The sequence below is a fragment of the Catharus ustulatus genome, chromosome 3, assembly GCF_009819885.2.
Source record: "Catharus ustulatus isolate bCatUst1 chromosome 3, bCatUst1.pri.v2, whole genome shotgun sequence".
Taxonomy (NCBI): Eukaryota; Metazoa; Chordata; class Aves; order Passeriformes; family Turdidae; genus Catharus; species Catharus ustulatus.
In genome coordinates, this window is record NC_046223.1 from 27,550,050 (window position 1) to 27,566,835 (window position 16,786).

The following is a 16,786-nucleotide window of genomic DNA, read 5'->3' on the forward strand; positions in this document are numbered from 1 at the left end:
TCAAATGACTAGGTCTTCAACTAAGGACAAAGCAGTGAATTTTTTTTTTTTTTTTTTTTTTTTCCACATGAGCAAGACATTTTGGTGTCTTTGAACATAGTCCTATTTGCAGTCTCAATGGAAGGATGACTAGACAAATGAAAACTAGTCGAGGAGTCATTTATTTTAAAGGGTGGTTGGTCAGTGGTTCATACTGTTTGGACAGCTGTTACAGCTAGAGTTCCTCAAGGGTCTACTGTGTACTAAAGAAAATAATTTTAACAATCACTTACTCTTGTTGACTTTTTTTGGTATTAAGCAGTAGTTACTTAGAATCTGCCTATTGAGTAGGCTTGGAATAAGCAAGGTACATTCATTGAATAAACATTTAATCCAAGAAAGGAAAAATACTGTTTTTCAGTGTCAAAAAGCAAAATTATAGTTATTCATATGTTTCATCTCTCACTTACCTTTGGTATTCTGAACCTTGAGGTAAAACAAAGCGATCTGTAGAACATTTGAAGTTATCAGGGAGAGAGGGTAAGCAGGATGCTGGGTAGTGAAACTAAATCTCAGTTTTTCTGTGATTAGTTTCTTTTCACAAGCCTGGACAAAGAGGGAAGTGAACTGTCATCTTAGAGGCTGCCTGTAGACAATCTCCAGAACAGACAATGCTTGAGGCAGATTCTTGCTGCAGAAACAGTATTCTGATCTGGGATGGTGTGGTGAGTTTAACTGTGGTAGCCCTTCTCATGGATTTGGGGGAAATGCAACTTGGTTTCTTTCTTGTAAGCAAGAGAGCTTAGGTGTGTTTCTGCAGCAACCAGTAACAGGCTTCTTTGTTGAGGTTTCTGTGCTTTAAAATAAATTCAAATCTCAGCTTTTAGTCTTTCTTCTCCTTTGCATCCAGGATATGGATGTATTACTGTAAACAATTACATTTGTATGCCAGACTTCTCCATTATCTCTGCACTTAAATGCCCATACATACACATGATTGCATGCACGTTCTCCCTGTCATATGGTTTACATATTCCTGGTTTGAAAATGGATTTGCTTACATGGCATCTGTAAAGGTGGTATGTATTGAAAGCGGGAGTTCTTGCCAAATAGTGGCTATTGGTTGGTGTCTTAGATCACTTCATACTTTCATCTTTAACAAGTGAAAAGCAGTCACTTGATGTTTGGTGGCATTGCCATAGACAAATAGGAACTTCTTGTCTAGCTTGGCCTCTTCCAGTGGTTCACAGAGTTTATTAGCTTTAGTTTAGCTGTTACTTCTAGGCATTTGAGTTAGAGATTTTATTGAATATTGTGTTGATTCTTCCATTTTATTACTTTCAGACTCACAGGCTCTTCTGCTTTATTTACTCCAATATACAAGGAAGAGTCTCTCAAGTGAATCTTAATCAGAAAAAAAAGATGTGGAAGAAATTTTCTTTTTGTACTGCCTTTCAAAATTATCTGTGATCAGATGACACAAAGCATGAATACTGAGACTTGGCAAAATGGTACTGTTGGAGTTCTTGCAGAACTGTTCTGTTTCTGCAGAATGCTATCACTCTCTATTAACTGTTAAATACCTCTGCATATTTCTGTTGGAATGCACTGGTGATCAGAGGTATATAAGCTGTCTGTGACTGTGTTCCTTAACTAATGTAGTCAAGTAGGTTGCTACTTGTAGCTACTTGGAGTTTATAGCAAGTTTTGAGTAGTGTAGTGTTGCTAATTACAAAACTCATACACTAAGTTGTATGATATAGTATGTCTTACTAAGTTGGCAGTGTCTTAGTAACTCTTTTTTGGTTACTTTTTGATCCCTTGCTGAGCTTCTGGTAGTTCTCTGTGATTGCAGAGAGTGAGCACACTTTTGAGTAATATTTTGGTCACTTTCAAAATAATCAGGAAGTAATTGGGATTCAGAGGGCAGATTTGCTGCATTTTTGGAGGAAATGGTAGGTGTATTTCTTTTAATAAGCCATAGCTTCAAGCACCTGTGCAGTTGTCACCTTTCTTCACGTTAGAGCACAAGTTAGAGCACAATCAAGTAGTAGGAGTCATTAGGATTGTTCAGCAGTGATGCCATTGCCTTCAGCTTATATGCACAGTTTAACAAAATGTTAATAATGTTGTGTCATTCCACACCATTCTCAGGGAAAAGTGGAGTATACATATAAGCATATATGTGTATGTAAATATATATATTATATATAATACATATAAATATATATAATACATATATATATATATAATATATATTATATATATATATGGGGCTGTAAAACTTATGAGAGGGATAGAGTACTTCTCGTGTAATGCAAAAGCTGATAAAGTTGAGGTTGTTCAGGCTGGAGAAGGGAAGGCTCTGGGGAGACCTTAGAGCAGCCTTCCAGTACCTAAAGGGTGACTACAAGAAAACTGGAGTAGTGGGACTTTTGACAAGGTTGTGCTTTAGTGGGACAAGGCATAGTGACTTTAAACTGCAAGAAAGTGGGTTTAGATTGAATATTAGGCGGAAATTCTTACTGTGAGGGTAGTGAGCACTGGAATCAGTTGCCTAGAGAAAATGTGCATGTCCTGTCCTTTGCAGTGTCCAAGGCCAGGCTGGATGGAGCTTTGAGCAACCTGGTCTAGTAAGAAGTGTCCCTGCTTGTGGCAGATGGGTTGGAACCAGTTGATTTTTAAGGCCATAACCAAACCACTCTGAAGATTGGAGAAACACACAGCTATCCCTTTACAGGGCAACTATTTGCGTTGAGGAGAGAATAAAAGGCCATGGTCTCCAGTTGCAGAAGTGATGTTGGAGATGCTCAGAAGGATGTGGGAGATGTTTTGGGGACTAATGTGTAAGTATCACTTAGTGTAGGCAACTGGTTGCCTAATGCTAGCTCTTCATTTTTGGGGGTGTGGAAACCTACTGAAATTGGCACTCATTGTGCTGTGTTCAGCATCTGTTAGAAAGCTCAGATCAGCGTTCTTTTTTCACATACCTATTTCTGATACTTTTTGACTGGGGGTCTGGTTTTTTATGCTTAGGATTTACTGAATTATTTTTGTAATCCCCAAGCTAATTGTCTGCTTTTCTTTTAAACTGCTAAATTAATCTGATTATTTCAGTTGTCATTCTGCAAATGTTCAAGTACTTAATAGTATTCCTTTGTGTGCCATGATTATTTTATGGATTCCTAGTTTTTATGGGTCCAGGTAGTTTGTTACACAAGTACAGAATATGTGCAAGTTAAACTTCGTGGTAGTAAAGTGGTAAGGCTGATATATGAGCTTTGGAATATAGAAATAATTTTAAAATATTTTGATGAGTTGTCCTATAAATGGGATGGCAAGATGGCTACAATTAATGTGGTTTCTTTAATGTCTTTATGCTAAGATGTTTCCATCACTGTTCAGTCCAGCAAGGGTGTGTCTTGCAGCCAGCAGTGTACAGGAGAAGTAGTAAGCTTTGGGGGAGCTGGAGATGGTGTCTTAACCTGTATAATCCAGATTTGCCTGCAGCTGATGTCTGAAATGATGAATTATTAACATGCTAACTTTCCCGGAATCCTTTTGGTCATGTCTGTCATTATGGCACTGATTGTGTGTCATGCCCTTAAGCACCTTCTCTAATACTGATTTCTTGAAAATTGGCATGATCTTCTTGTATGTTAGTTTTAACATTTTTATTGACAGAATTGCCCTTTGAATTTTTACAGGTATAGTTCAACATGTGATACTGGTATAGTGGTTAATTAAAACAGTTTTTGCTCAATAGAGATATCTGAAACTTCAGCATCAAAATATATATTGCAAATTGAGACTTTAAACTTGATTAAAAGTGAGTCCAAGTGACTTATTGTGGAACTCAAGTTGCATTATGAATTGGACAAAACTTTCTTTAAGCTTACAAGTGGCTGCTTCTTGCCAAATACTCTTGTGCAGATGACAAATGAAACAGTTCAGATAGCCTCAACACAGACACCTGAAAAAGATTCCATGTGTCCAGGCAATGATACTGGAGCCTGCTGCCAGAAAACAAAGTAATGGAAGTTTGCTTCACTCCGCAGTTCTTAGAGATAGTACAGTAATTTCGCGATTATAAGCTGCACTGAGTATAAATTGCATCTCCGGGTGCCAGCAACTTTTCATTCTTTGTCCATACATAAGCCACACGTTACAATACAGAGTGTGATAAAAGGTATCTATTCTATCACCATCTGTTGAGGGTGGGGACAGTGATCCTTATCTCAACAGCAGATATTCTGCTAATGGGCCATCCATCGAAACCAGGCGGGGCATTGTTCTTTATCTTTTCACAACCCATCCTTCCTCCAGGGAGTCATTTTCTGCTAATGGTCATTGAGTCCCACTGTGTGGCTGATAAAATTACTGCATCCCATTGGAAGTTGCTCCAGCCAGGGGGAAGAGCCCAACATTTCTTACCAAGATAAAAACAGAGGGTTTGGGACACTAAGGGAACCCCTTTCTCCACTGGACTCCAGAGGAAAACCGGATTTCTCCACATCACCACTGGACCTCCGGAGGGAAACTGCACCTTGTACAGGAGCACTGCTCCAACTGAATCACATCTGTCACTGCAGGAGGATGCAGCCACCATTTAATGGGACTGCTACCAACACTCTGACTGACGGGGTGTCAGGTTGTACTCTGACTTTGTCAGGGTTTGGAGTTTGTTTCTCTGTAGTACTGTATTTCTATTGTAATTTCCCTAGAAAAGAACTGTTATTCCTAATTCCCATATTTTTGCCTGAAAGCCCCTTGATTTCAAAATTATAATAATTTGGAGGGAGGGGGTTTACATTCTCCATTTCAAAGAGAAATTCCTGCCTTTCTCAGCAGACACCTGTCCTCCAAACTAAAACAGCAACTTTTCGTTCTTTGTCCATATATAAGCCGCACCTGATTATAAGCCGCACTTTGGGTTCGGACCAAAATTTTAGTCAAAATGGTGCGGCTTATAATTGTGAAATTACTGTAATTTTTTTTAACTAGGCTTCTTAAAAAGTTTCTCTAGTATGATGGGAAGTAGAGCATCCTGTAAAAGAACAGGAGAGAGAGTAGTGTGTTTTCTGAAATAGTCTGGACAAGTCATCTGTGGTCTGAAACATGACTTATAATACCATACTATGAATTCATTATCATATGGCTACAGGTGTATTGATTCTGTTACAGTATTGGGGTGCATAATTATGTATCATGTAGGATCAGCTGCTTCTCTTCAACATTGGTTATAACTGCCTTAAAAATGCTTTGAGGTATGCCTTATCTGAAATTAATCAAATCAGGTTGATTTAGGAAGGTGATAAATCTTCGTTAGCAATAAGGAAATTACTTTTTAAACAAAATTACACTCTTAAAAAAATTAAGTTGCCTTTACATTTCTAAGTGCTCATTCTGTTAATAGTAACACAGTGCTGTTACTGGAGTAACTTTGCTAGTAACTAGAAAAAGTATCTTAACCTAGAAGAGACAAAGGGAAAAATGTTCGAAAACTGCAATTGAGATATAATAATAATTATTTGTTTTAACAATTCCTATTTGGAACCTTCAGTTCCTGTATTACTTAAACTACTTTTGAAAGATGGTGTGTGTAGGCTGTGAGTTGACATAACAGATGCCTGAATTCTCTCTTTCCAAGCAGTGTGCTTTGCAATAAACATTAAAATGCCTATAGCATCGTAACTCTTAATATTTGGCAGCTCATACTACTGGTATTCTTATGTTACCAATTTAAACGTGCTGGTGATTTTATTGTGGTGTTGAATGACCTTTTTTGCATTTAATTTAACTCCTGATGTATATAAATTTAGCAAGTGGTATCATGGCTAAAAAAAGCCACAAATAGATCCAAGTGTCTGAGTGGTGTGGTGGAGAATTTATGCCTTCTGTAACTGTCTGCCCATCAGCAGTGGCCAAGTTGTTGTTTTTCATTTTTTGTTTTGTTTTTTAAAATCTGCTGTGATGGCTCAGTTTTAGTGCATTTATACTTATACTATACTTTAGAAGTTGAAAGGGAGCCTTATTTGAGAGAGGGAAAGTCCTTCCTCTGACCATTGGTATCATATATGAAGAAATAAAACCCAATTCCTGTTATCCCTTTTAAATTTGATGCATCTTTTATTCTGCCATTGTCATACCGGCACTAGCAAATTCTTGCTGTATCTTTTGTACCTGGTCCTAACTGAAGTACTGTTATTTTGATACTTTTTGTTTTTCATGCCACTTTGTGGAGTTTAAATTCCTTTTGAAGCTTGGATATATTCGTGGTAACACTTAGGCTTGTGTCATATTTGTAAGATAGGGAAAAATTTAATTACCCTTTTTTTTTTCTTTTTTTTTGTGTCTGGAACAGCAGAAATTTAAGCTATGGTTTCAAGGATAAAAAATTCCTAATTGACTTCAATTATAATAGCAAGACTTGATGCAAAAGCTGACCTGCTCTTAATGCAGAGGTAGCCTGTAGGAGCTAAGGTGAAGTTCTCTACTCAGATGAATATTAATTTTTAAGGACTCTGGCTTAAAAATCACTGAATACTGGTCACAGAGGAATTAGTCAGGGTAGCCATTTGCAGATAATCTGTTCTTTCCTCTTCTGACCGTTTCATACAAGACACTCAGAAGGCTATTAATCTTTTGAAAACCATCAGACTGACTGTAAACTACAGCTAAAGCACCTAATTATGTCAATTTTCTTAACTATCCTACAATGAGGATTGTAACAATCGAGTTTATTATCCAAAAGCATGTACTTGATGCTGAATTAACTGATTTGAACTATGTTACTTTCTCTGATTTTGCTGACAATTGATTCTGTAGGAATTTTTTATGGTTTTATGCTTAAGATGCCTTCTTTGAACGGCTTAACTAGAAAGGGCTAAGCCTTTTCTATTGCATAATAAACAGAGGGGTTTTTATTTTCAAGATTTTGTCTGAACTTGAATAATACTGTAGTTGACTAATGCCTTTCTCTCCTAGGCAAAGGAGTGAGACTCTGGGTGCTCATGAATAGTGCTATAGTAGGTAGAGTGGATGAGACTGTCAAGTGATGTGTGGTTTAGGGACATGCTTTTTGTCCCAGAGGACTTCAGAAAAGATATACATTCTGATATTGTTAGGTGACAGGTATGGTGAATTCTTTCTCAGAATCATCTCATCTGACCAGTGCTCAGGCTGGTTTTATGGGCATTTACAAAATGTCTACCGATAGTGGTTGTATTTTTTTAAAACATCAGCTTGAAGGCCAGATGTTAGCAAAGACAGCAGATGGACAGATACTTTCAAACTGGCACATGAGGTATTGCTCCTCAGGTATTCTAGCTAGTTATGTGATATTAAATGTGCCTCACGGGGAAACTGTAAGAATGTGCTCACTTGATAGGCACTGCACTAATAGTAAATATGATCCTAGGTTGCCCATGCATATCACTTCAGTGTGTCTGAGCTGGAATTTTGAGTAGCCATCAGGGAGATGAATGATTGTAGACTCTACCCTTTGCATCAAGGGAAAACACAAACCCATACAGAATGCAAACACATCTTTCTCAATCTGTGACTCCTGGATTGCTGTGGAAGGTGTAATGTCTATGTAGAAATTACTGGCACTACAGCTATTATGTAAGGTAAGATAAAAGCTAGTTAGAAACTTCTGCAAGCTTTTCTCTAGAAAGTCCTGGCAGCCCCAATAAACATGTTTGTTCAGAGTCCTCTGTTAACAGTGCTTTGTTGTTTCAGTTGAGAGGGTTGGTTTTTTTTTTGAAGAAAACTAACATATACGTGGAATGCATTTTAACTCTTGAAGGTACTTCCTTCTCCTTAGTTCAGCTAAGGATCAAACAACTGAAAATGAAACTTTTGTACTTTGGTGTTTTTACTGAAGCATGTTAGATGTCTGTGCTCTTCAGTCTCCTCTGTTCCTAAAGCTGGCTGTTTCCAGAGCTGCCCAGCATAGCTGATGGAGAGATGATTCCACATTTCTCTGCTTGAGCTGCGCTGAGCATAACTGATCTGTTACAGAAGAATAGAGAAGTAAATGCTTGCCAATGATCTCCCAGTAGGCAAATGCAAATTGCATTCTGAGTTCCAGTAAGGCTGGCTTTTGCTCTTCCTTCATCTTCTGCTTGTATAATTCAACAAAGTTTGATTTCCTCATCAGCCAGATGAGCAGTCTGTGCTTCAGGCATTCACTTGTACCAGCGAAGCTATCTGTATGTCTGCTTAGCCACAGAGCATGAAACAGGAATGGGCTGCTGAGAGCAAATATCATTTAAACTACCATTGCTGCCAAGATATCCACACAGCCATAATGTGAATCTACTGATCTAAAGCTTTCCTGAAAGTGAGTCACAGAGAACTTAGGAATTGCAAAAGGGCAAATATATATCAAAGACAGGTCTGCAGGAAGAAAGTTTAGAATAACTTTTGTAAGATGTATCAAAAAGCAACTTTCTGATGCTGTAACTGATGTCCATCATTTGTGAGGTGATGCTTAAAAGTATGGACCTAATTAGAATGCTAAGCCCATGGTATTAGGAGGCTTTTAGGTGAGTGGGAAATACTGGTCTAACAGTGTACTTCTGTTGGAAATTCATCATTTAACAGTTTAAATTACTAACTGGCTATAGAACTTTTAACTGCCAACTTCAACCTGCTGAACTCAACTTTGACTGGAGCCCCAAGCAAATTTATTTCAAGACATTTAGCTTTTCAGAAACACACTGGAAGGATACTTCTGTAGGTTTTTCAAAACCATAATATTATATAAAGTACTTCTAAAAGGATAAGGCACCTAAATTGCTTCACCGAGTTGTTAGTTTTGAACTTTAGTTAGTTCTCCTTGCTTTAACTAATGAATATGAATATTTTAATGTAGCTTCCATGTTTGAAAAGGGGGAAAAATAAATCACCAAAAACTCCCACACCTGCAGACCCACAAATCAAGACTTTGTTCAGTCTTGGTTCTGTATAGAATGAAGAACCACTTAGCAAATGTAGATAGAATTCAATATTTTCTATTGTAGTGGATGAATAACTCTATCTTTAGGGTGGAAGTTGTGCATTATATCAAGTAAGCAAACAGAAAATAACTTCTGGTTTAGTTTTGGCTTTATAGGTACAGTAAGGAAGAACTACTGCATGAATTTGCAGCACTAGTGCATTCCCCTGTGCTCTTACTTTCCCCAAAATTCAGGTAGCCCAATGAATACCCCGTGCAAGAAGGGGATGTTATTTATTACCTTAGGTTTACTTTGTGTTGGAAGCATGCCCTTGGTAGGTTGTAGTTTACTAGCTAATCTGTGGAATACACTGCTACCCTTTTCTTTCTCCCTTCTGTGTCTTACTTCTACAAAATCTTTGTGTGTGTGACCCAGCTTACAGTTCTGGGGGACAATATTGTCAGTGGTGGTATTGTGCTATCATAGGGTGGATCATGACTTTCTGTTGAAGTTCAGTCCATGAGTTTGTTTGCTTGTTTTGAAGCAACTGTTATTTAGTTATCCATGAAAGGTCAGAGTCCAGGTCTAGCTGGTTGTGAGGCAGAATAAACACTGTTTTTCTGGTACTTCTCTGACCAGAGTTTGGAAACTTGCAAAGAACTGGATATTGTAGTGGTTTTGTTTGTTTTAGACATTAGAATTCAACTTGAGGACCATTAGTGCTTTGCTACCAGAATTGAGTGTGTGCTTAATCATCATGAAAACCAACATTTGATGCTACATTCTGTAAAATAACATGATACAGTTCTTCAAATTTCTCTGGACTGCGTCATTTTTTTCTTCATGTGCTTATTTTGGAATATTGAGTTTAGTTCTTTATGACTTTGTCTGTTTAGTCTTATTTTCTGAAGAAAATACTGTAAACATGGTCAAGTTCAAATATTTTATTAGCCCAGGAATATTTAAGTTTTTCTCAATTAAAAACTATTCTATTGTGGGGTGCTGGTGTCTTAGTAGCAGAAAAGTTTGCTGAACTAACTTAGTCCTACTAAAATATTTCATATTTACATAGTACAAAGACTTGGGTAGCCCAAATTAAATAATATATCTTGTAATTTTGTTAAACCTTTAATAGGAAGCATTTCACTTTATTTTTGTGATGAAATTTATGATGAACAATCTGGACAAGACATGGACATTTGCGTATTGTGAGCATTTTTGACACTCAAATTGTTAGGACCTGGATATAATGGTTTGTTATCCCAAAGGTGTATCATGAATCTAAGTGTCTTTTTATACTGAGAGGAAACAATCCATGCAGCTTATTTGGAGAGTTAAGAGTCACTACTGTGCAGATTAAGTCAAAGTTGTCTCCCTTTATTGTGCCGTATTCAGTGGTGAATGCTAAATCTCAAGGTGCTTTTGTGTTTTGGGACACTGAAACTGTATTCCTCACTTCTGAGAAGTGAGATAGTGTACATAGAATTTGTATAAATGCAATCATATTCTGAGGTAAAATGCTCTTAGCCCAAAATATTTATTTTTGAATCTGCCCTGCTGTAAGCAACCTTATGGCTTAAAGTTATCCTGGTCTATGGAATACCCTCACATCCTCTGTAGAGTAGAATCTGGAAGGGCTCAAGCATAATGCAGATGCTGTAAAGCATAATGCCCTACCAGGGCTGCTTCTGTGAGTTGGCCACTTTTAAAGGCCACTGGCATAGAAGCGTTGAGGCTCCTGAGCACTTCGAGGTGCAAGCACCTTGTAACCCTCCTGGCTGGGGGGTGTTCTGAAGGTGGGAGAGGCTGCATGGAGGAAGCTGTGTCCTGGCCATGTGTTTTGTGTTCATGCCCTAAAACCCTGCGTGCAAATTTAAGAAATGCTGTTTTACACAACTTTGTAAAATTTGCGCTAGGTCTGTTTCATTTCACTCTGTGAAGTTCCTTGATATGAAAACAACTTTTTACTGAAACTTTTTTGTTTTGGGAAGGGCTTTTGCCTTGTAGTTCAATATAATGATTTAGGATACTTTTTCAGAATTTATTAATGATTTAGTGAATGCTGCTTAAGGTGTAGTTACACAATACTTGGAACAAATATTAATTGGCAGCAACTCCTGCTTCTGCATTTCTGTTGTTAGCACTTGTCTGATCTGGCATTTCCTAAGCTGGTTTGGAGACCTCAAGTGACAGGAAATAATTGACTTTCTCTGGATTAATTTGGTTCCTTGAACAATCCATCCTATTGTACTGTGTAAGAAGACAGAATGCTGGGGAAAACACAGGGCTTGCAGCAGTGCAGTGCTACAGGCTCTACAAAATAGATACAAAAATAGAACTTACTGAACTCCTGCAATCCTTCAAAAGGTGGTAAAGTAGTCCTTTTGAGTAATTTTGTGCTTATGACACTTTTTAGTAGTTGAAAAGCACTACTTGGAGTTTGGAAGAGGCAAACCATAATGAAATGTTGTTGTAGCTCTATTCTTCCATCAGTAGGCTTAAAGTCAAGGTCTCCAGTAGGTCTCCTTTATCACTCAGCTCATCCAGAGTGCTGTTACCAGTTTAAAATTTTCACTTGTATTTCCCTCCCGTCCCAGACAAAGCTGGCTGTTAGCCAGAATTTTTCCTACGACAGTTCCTTCTACCTGTGTATTCTTGACAACTTCTGTAAGATGCACTGGTTTATAAGATTAAATATATAGTCCCTGATCCATGGGGGTGTTTGCATCCTGTTCAAGACAATGAATAGATGCTGTTGTTGATCTACGTGTCTGAGCTGTTGGTTATTCACTACTTTTACATTTGAAGGTGAATTTCTGGTTAATTTTATAGGAACTGTTTTTAAAGAAATTTAATTATTCCTATTTCAGAGGATCTGAAATACTTTTGCAGTTGAAGCTTACTGCTTTTGTTTTAAACATTTGTGCATTTTTAGATCTAAGGAAGCAGAATAAAGAGCTCACAATTTGCTGCACATTGTGGGTTTAAGTCTTGTCAAACACTCAAGAAGTGTACTCTGTCATCTGAGTAGGTGAATAAAATTAAGATGTTACAGTGATGCTAGCAGGCATGCAAAAGCTATTCCTTCTGTTACTGAATTTAGGGACTTTAATGACAGGTAATAGGCTGATGACTTTTTAAGTGCTTGTCAGTGTTGGTGAGGGAAATAGAGAAAAATATTCTTCTGATTCTTTGTTAGCATTAATCTTGAGTATGATGTTTACAGAGTTTGCTGAAAGGTCTTTGCACATCCAGGCACAGCTTTAGTTCAAACACTTCTATTTAGGCAAGTTGTATAATGAAAAAATTAATGTACAAATCTGTTGTACACCATCTGGAGTAGCTAACTTCTTTCTTTATTTCTTTCTAGGAAATACCAAAATAAAGCAGATGTTGTGTCCTGTACTGTTATCTCAAGGTTTTGCAAGTCATTCTGTTACGTGCTTCTTGGCAGCAGGAATGTAAACTAATTCTTTCAGCACTGAACTAGAACCTTGACAAGGTTAAACAGGTAAGAACAAATTCTGCCCCTTGGAATTGATAGGAATATGTAGTTCCTTTTACTTTGACTGTGTTTTTAATTTGCAGTTTGTAATTGACCGTGGATTTAATGGAAATTTCTAAACAGATTGGGTGAAGTGATGTTCTTTCTTCCTTAAATGTATTTTAATTTCGCTTACTGTTTTGCTTAATAGGGATTAAATATGATTTCAAGTAGGGCTTCCTTCTGTTGCAGTACAAAGAACTGTTAATAAATGGGGGCCAGGGAAATGTAATTTTTCACCACCTAAAATGTCTGCTGACCAGATTTTGAAGAAGTTATGTTCTCACACTGAAGATTGTACAGTGTCAGTAAAAGTCATGAAGTGTTTTGCCCACTGTGTGTTGAGATCAGTTTACTGTCTGCATGTGCCTTTTTCCCCTACAAGATCTGTGTCTCCTTAAACGCACTAACAGAAGCAGTGCTACTTAAATTACCTGTTTTAATCAGTTACAGAAAATCTCTGAATTTCCCTTACAAGGTTCCCTGTAGCTTCAGCTTTTGAATCACCTTTTCAAGGGTAAAGGTTGCTGTCTTTTTCCAGGTCAGTGAAAATGTTTTGACTGTTGGTTTTCTGTCATTAACTTTATCTGATGATGACAGAGATCTCTTGTCACTCTGTCACCTTCTTCTGAACTTGTGTATGGGGAACTAAGAGTCCATGTTCTTTGAATCCTTTTTAAAAGAAGGATAAAATAAACATAATGCTGTAAGATCATAGTAATGGGAAAAATCTCCGCAAACACTTTTCATGGAGATTGCACATTTTGGGCTGTATGTTTCTGAAAGATTTTGTTCTGTTTTTAAACTGGGACTATGTGTTTTGAAGATTGTCTTTGAAATGGATTTATTGCATGTGTTTGTCTTCAGAATTATGTTCAAGTGAAGGTTTTTCAGTCTTGATTTCACATTTTGTGTCTTTGACAGGCAGAGTTGTTTGCCTCTTTTTAGTAGTGGCAGGCAGGAGTCTGGACTGTTGATCTGAGGCTGTCCCATTTGTCTTACTTTGAAGTTCAGTAATGCATAGGTTGTAAATCAGTGATAAGTTTGTGCCAAAGGAGGTGATGTTGGTTTTTCTGCTGTTAAAATGAAAGAAGGGTTCAAATGTGGTTTGTTTTCAGGTTTTTATTAGTGTTGTGTTGATTGAATGTTTGCACTTATTCTGCAGAGATGTAATAAGATGAAAAAAGGCACAACCTTTCTTATCCTGTGCAAGTCATGCTTGAGTGGACCTTTAGCACTCATCCAGCCCAGCCCTTGTATCTGGCTTCCTCAGATTTTTGTGTGAATCAAGAAACCACCCCTCATTTATGTAAATAAAGGTGTATTGGTTTACTGTGGTTTTGCAGACCTGCTACAGAGCACTTACTCTGGTGTTTCAGACCTGTTTAGGAATCATTCACAGATGATATGAGTAGGTGATTCATTTACTGCCCTGTTCTCAGAAAAGCGTGTCTGAAGCTTTTTGTAAACAGACATTGCAAAAGGTAAGAAAAGTTGTCTTAAATGCCTAAATTTAGAGCAAGGGAGAACTCACTCCAGTGACATGTCATGCTAATGAGTAAAGTTCTTCAGTTTTTATACCAGTACTGTAGTGGATAAATTTTGGTTCTTTTACTTCAAGATCTGAGGTGCTGCTTGTGTAGTAAAAACCTGGCTACTGTTGGTTAAATTGATGATTGAAAAGGAGTAAACTAAATTTAACTCAAAATACTTACTTTTATTGAATTTAGAGAACCAAGACAGCAGTTCTGCATATAAATAATAAAAAAGTTAATGCTTTGTAATATCCAAGTGCCACCTGTGCATCTGTTTTGAACAGCCCAGTGAAGAAGTGAGAATGTGCTTATTGGCTACAGGATATATGAGCAGGTACGGAAAAGGAATTTCAGCCAATATCATCGGATATAAGTCATGTCATAATATGGTCAGTAGGCATAGGCAGCAGTCCAGTGCAGGCTTCCATGTGGCATAATAAAGCCACCCTGAGTTGCAGGTTTTGAGTTAAGGACAAAATGTGATTTCAAGGATAATGGACCTGGACAGGTAATACCTGAATTAACCAGGTAGGCATATTTCACTGAAGTGCCAGTGCACCAAATTTCTATGCCAAGGAAATGGTACAAGAGCATGAATGCTGACTTAGGCTGAGCTATCTTTTACTTCTAAAGACTTCAGCTTTCACCCTGTTCCCAGGTAGGTGCTGGCAGCTGTAGTTTGCCCAGTCTTGTTCTGTTTGGTGAACCAACCTGGGTGTTTGCCGGTGTTATGTATTACTTTTTGTGTAGTTACTCTGTAACTCAGATAAATTGTTTGCAGGTAACAAACAGGATTGGATTTGCCAGTCTTTGTGGTCTTCAGATGGAGTATTGGTAAAGAAAAGCTGAATGTTACCTGAAAACTTAAGATGAGTCACAATAATTAAGACCAATGTCACAGGTAACATATTTGGCTTTTCTTTACTCTTGTCAATACAAGAGTAGTCTCTTGCTGAGAATGACACTGCATACTTCATTTAAGTCCCTGACAGTGGTGCTCATCTGAGCTGAGGGCAGCTGATAATCAGAAGTCACACTAGCAAACCCAGAATTCTGTGCAGCTAAGAAGAGCTTGCATGTGTTTTTGAGTTTTCATTTGGCCACAGTCTATGTGAAATTGACTTCTGCAACTTGAAAAAGAAGTTCTGGGACTAGAAAATACACTCACCTGGGCACTGATGACCTTGTCCTAAGTGCAAGTAATTAGAAAGCTAGATGCAGGGTCCTCTTTCAAAGTTTTTGTGAAGTTCATAATGAATATGTGAGGTATGATCTCCAACTTTATACCTATTGAGCTGCATTCCAGAAAAATAAGAAACCTCAGCATAAAAGTATGCAATTTGTCCGTGGGAGACAGATGGTTGCCACATAAGCTGAGCTGGAAGATCTGTAGTTGAGTAGCATCATCAATATTTTAGTGAAGTGCAAGAAAGCAGACTATAAAATTAATCTCTGAAAGGACCACAAGCATGTTTTTCTCATGTTAACTATATAGCTAGAAAGGTTATAGCCCTTAACCTAGCTCCTGGTGCTCCTTTCTGTTTCTTTGTCTTTTCTGTTGAAGGTTATAGCCCCCTTGGATCTGCTGTCTAAGCTGCTGGCTTCCAAACCCACTGCAGTCAAAGTCACTAAGTTTCAAAATACTAAAGCTAACTTTGCACTTCTTCAGTGAAACTGTTCAAAGAGTAAGGGTAAAAACATCTCAGCCAACAGTTCTGAAAGAAAAGAAATTGCTGGCACAATGTAGTGATGAGTAGCTGAGGCAGAGTAGAAGCATTAATGTTTTCAGGTAATGCTACTGACTTTGAAAATAGATGTGAATCTTCAGCATTAAATTACACCTGTGATTGTTTTGTACCACCAGACCAATTTGAAATAGCTGAAGTTCATTGTGAAATTGTCATCTCCTTCATAACTTGCTGGTTTAAAAGTAGCATGGTGGGGGAAAGTTGTGTTTTGTTTCTTTTGGTACTGGTTCTTTTCCACAACTGTTGTAACAATGGATGTGCTGAAATTAATTTAAAAATTACAGCTGCAGCTCCTAGGCATATATGCTACCGGGTAATGGGGATGACTTGCAAAATTTTTTTGAATTCCTGGTTTAGAAGCTTCTTTAAGAACATCCTGGCAGGAAGTTTTTGGTAGGAGGCTCTATATTGAGGTTTTATGTTGATATTTAACTTCTTTCTGTCAGTATTCTTGGTCAGCTGACATCCTTCCTAAAGCCAACACCCATGGCCACAGATTACCTAAAAACAAACCCAAATCCTCCCAAAACCCAGGACTGGTAATAACAGTTCTTCTATATAGTTCACTTTCAAGCAAAAATAAAATACTCAGATCTTACTCGTAGGTTGCAATACTATGTTTGATCATTTGTGGCTGCCTAGTTAGAGTAACTGTTACAGCCAAGCTTCAATAACTGTTGGCCTGATGTAAATTCATGTAGTGCCAGTATTTTTAAGGTCAGTAAGATAGAAGCAAGACCGAGTTATCTGGGATCAAAAATCAAAACTATCTCCGTGTGTGTAGACAGATGTACTGCATGAAGTCTGTATGTGCACATAATGCACGTTAGAGATAGAGACTGCAAGGTGGGGACAGAGGAGCTTTCTACCAAGACTGAACTTTGATTTTTTTTTTTTTTTTACTTAAACCAGAGAAGTTATTTCTTCCTGCACTTTCCATAAGTTTTGAAATTGTTTGTCATGACTTTGACTATTTGTTTGTCATTTACATCTTTAATATCTAATGCAGAATTTTTTCTTTTGAAATGTCATTCT

General features: G+C 37.6%; 1 protein-coding gene across 3 annotated transcripts in view; it reads left to right on the forward strand.

Moving 5' to 3' along the window:
- The window catches only part of PPM1B (protein phosphatase, Mg2+/Mn2+ dependent 1B), a 59,788-nt gene that overhangs the window by 13,699 nt on the left and 29,303 nt on the right, over positions 1–16,786 (forward strand). For all 3 annotated transcript variants that reach the window (XM_033055651.2, XM_033055652.1, XM_033055650.2), the window contains exon 2: positions 12,295–12,435. The gene's annotated coding sequence lies outside the window, so the exon portion shown is untranslated. The remainder of the gene's footprint in view (positions 1–12,294; positions 12,436–16,786) is intronic.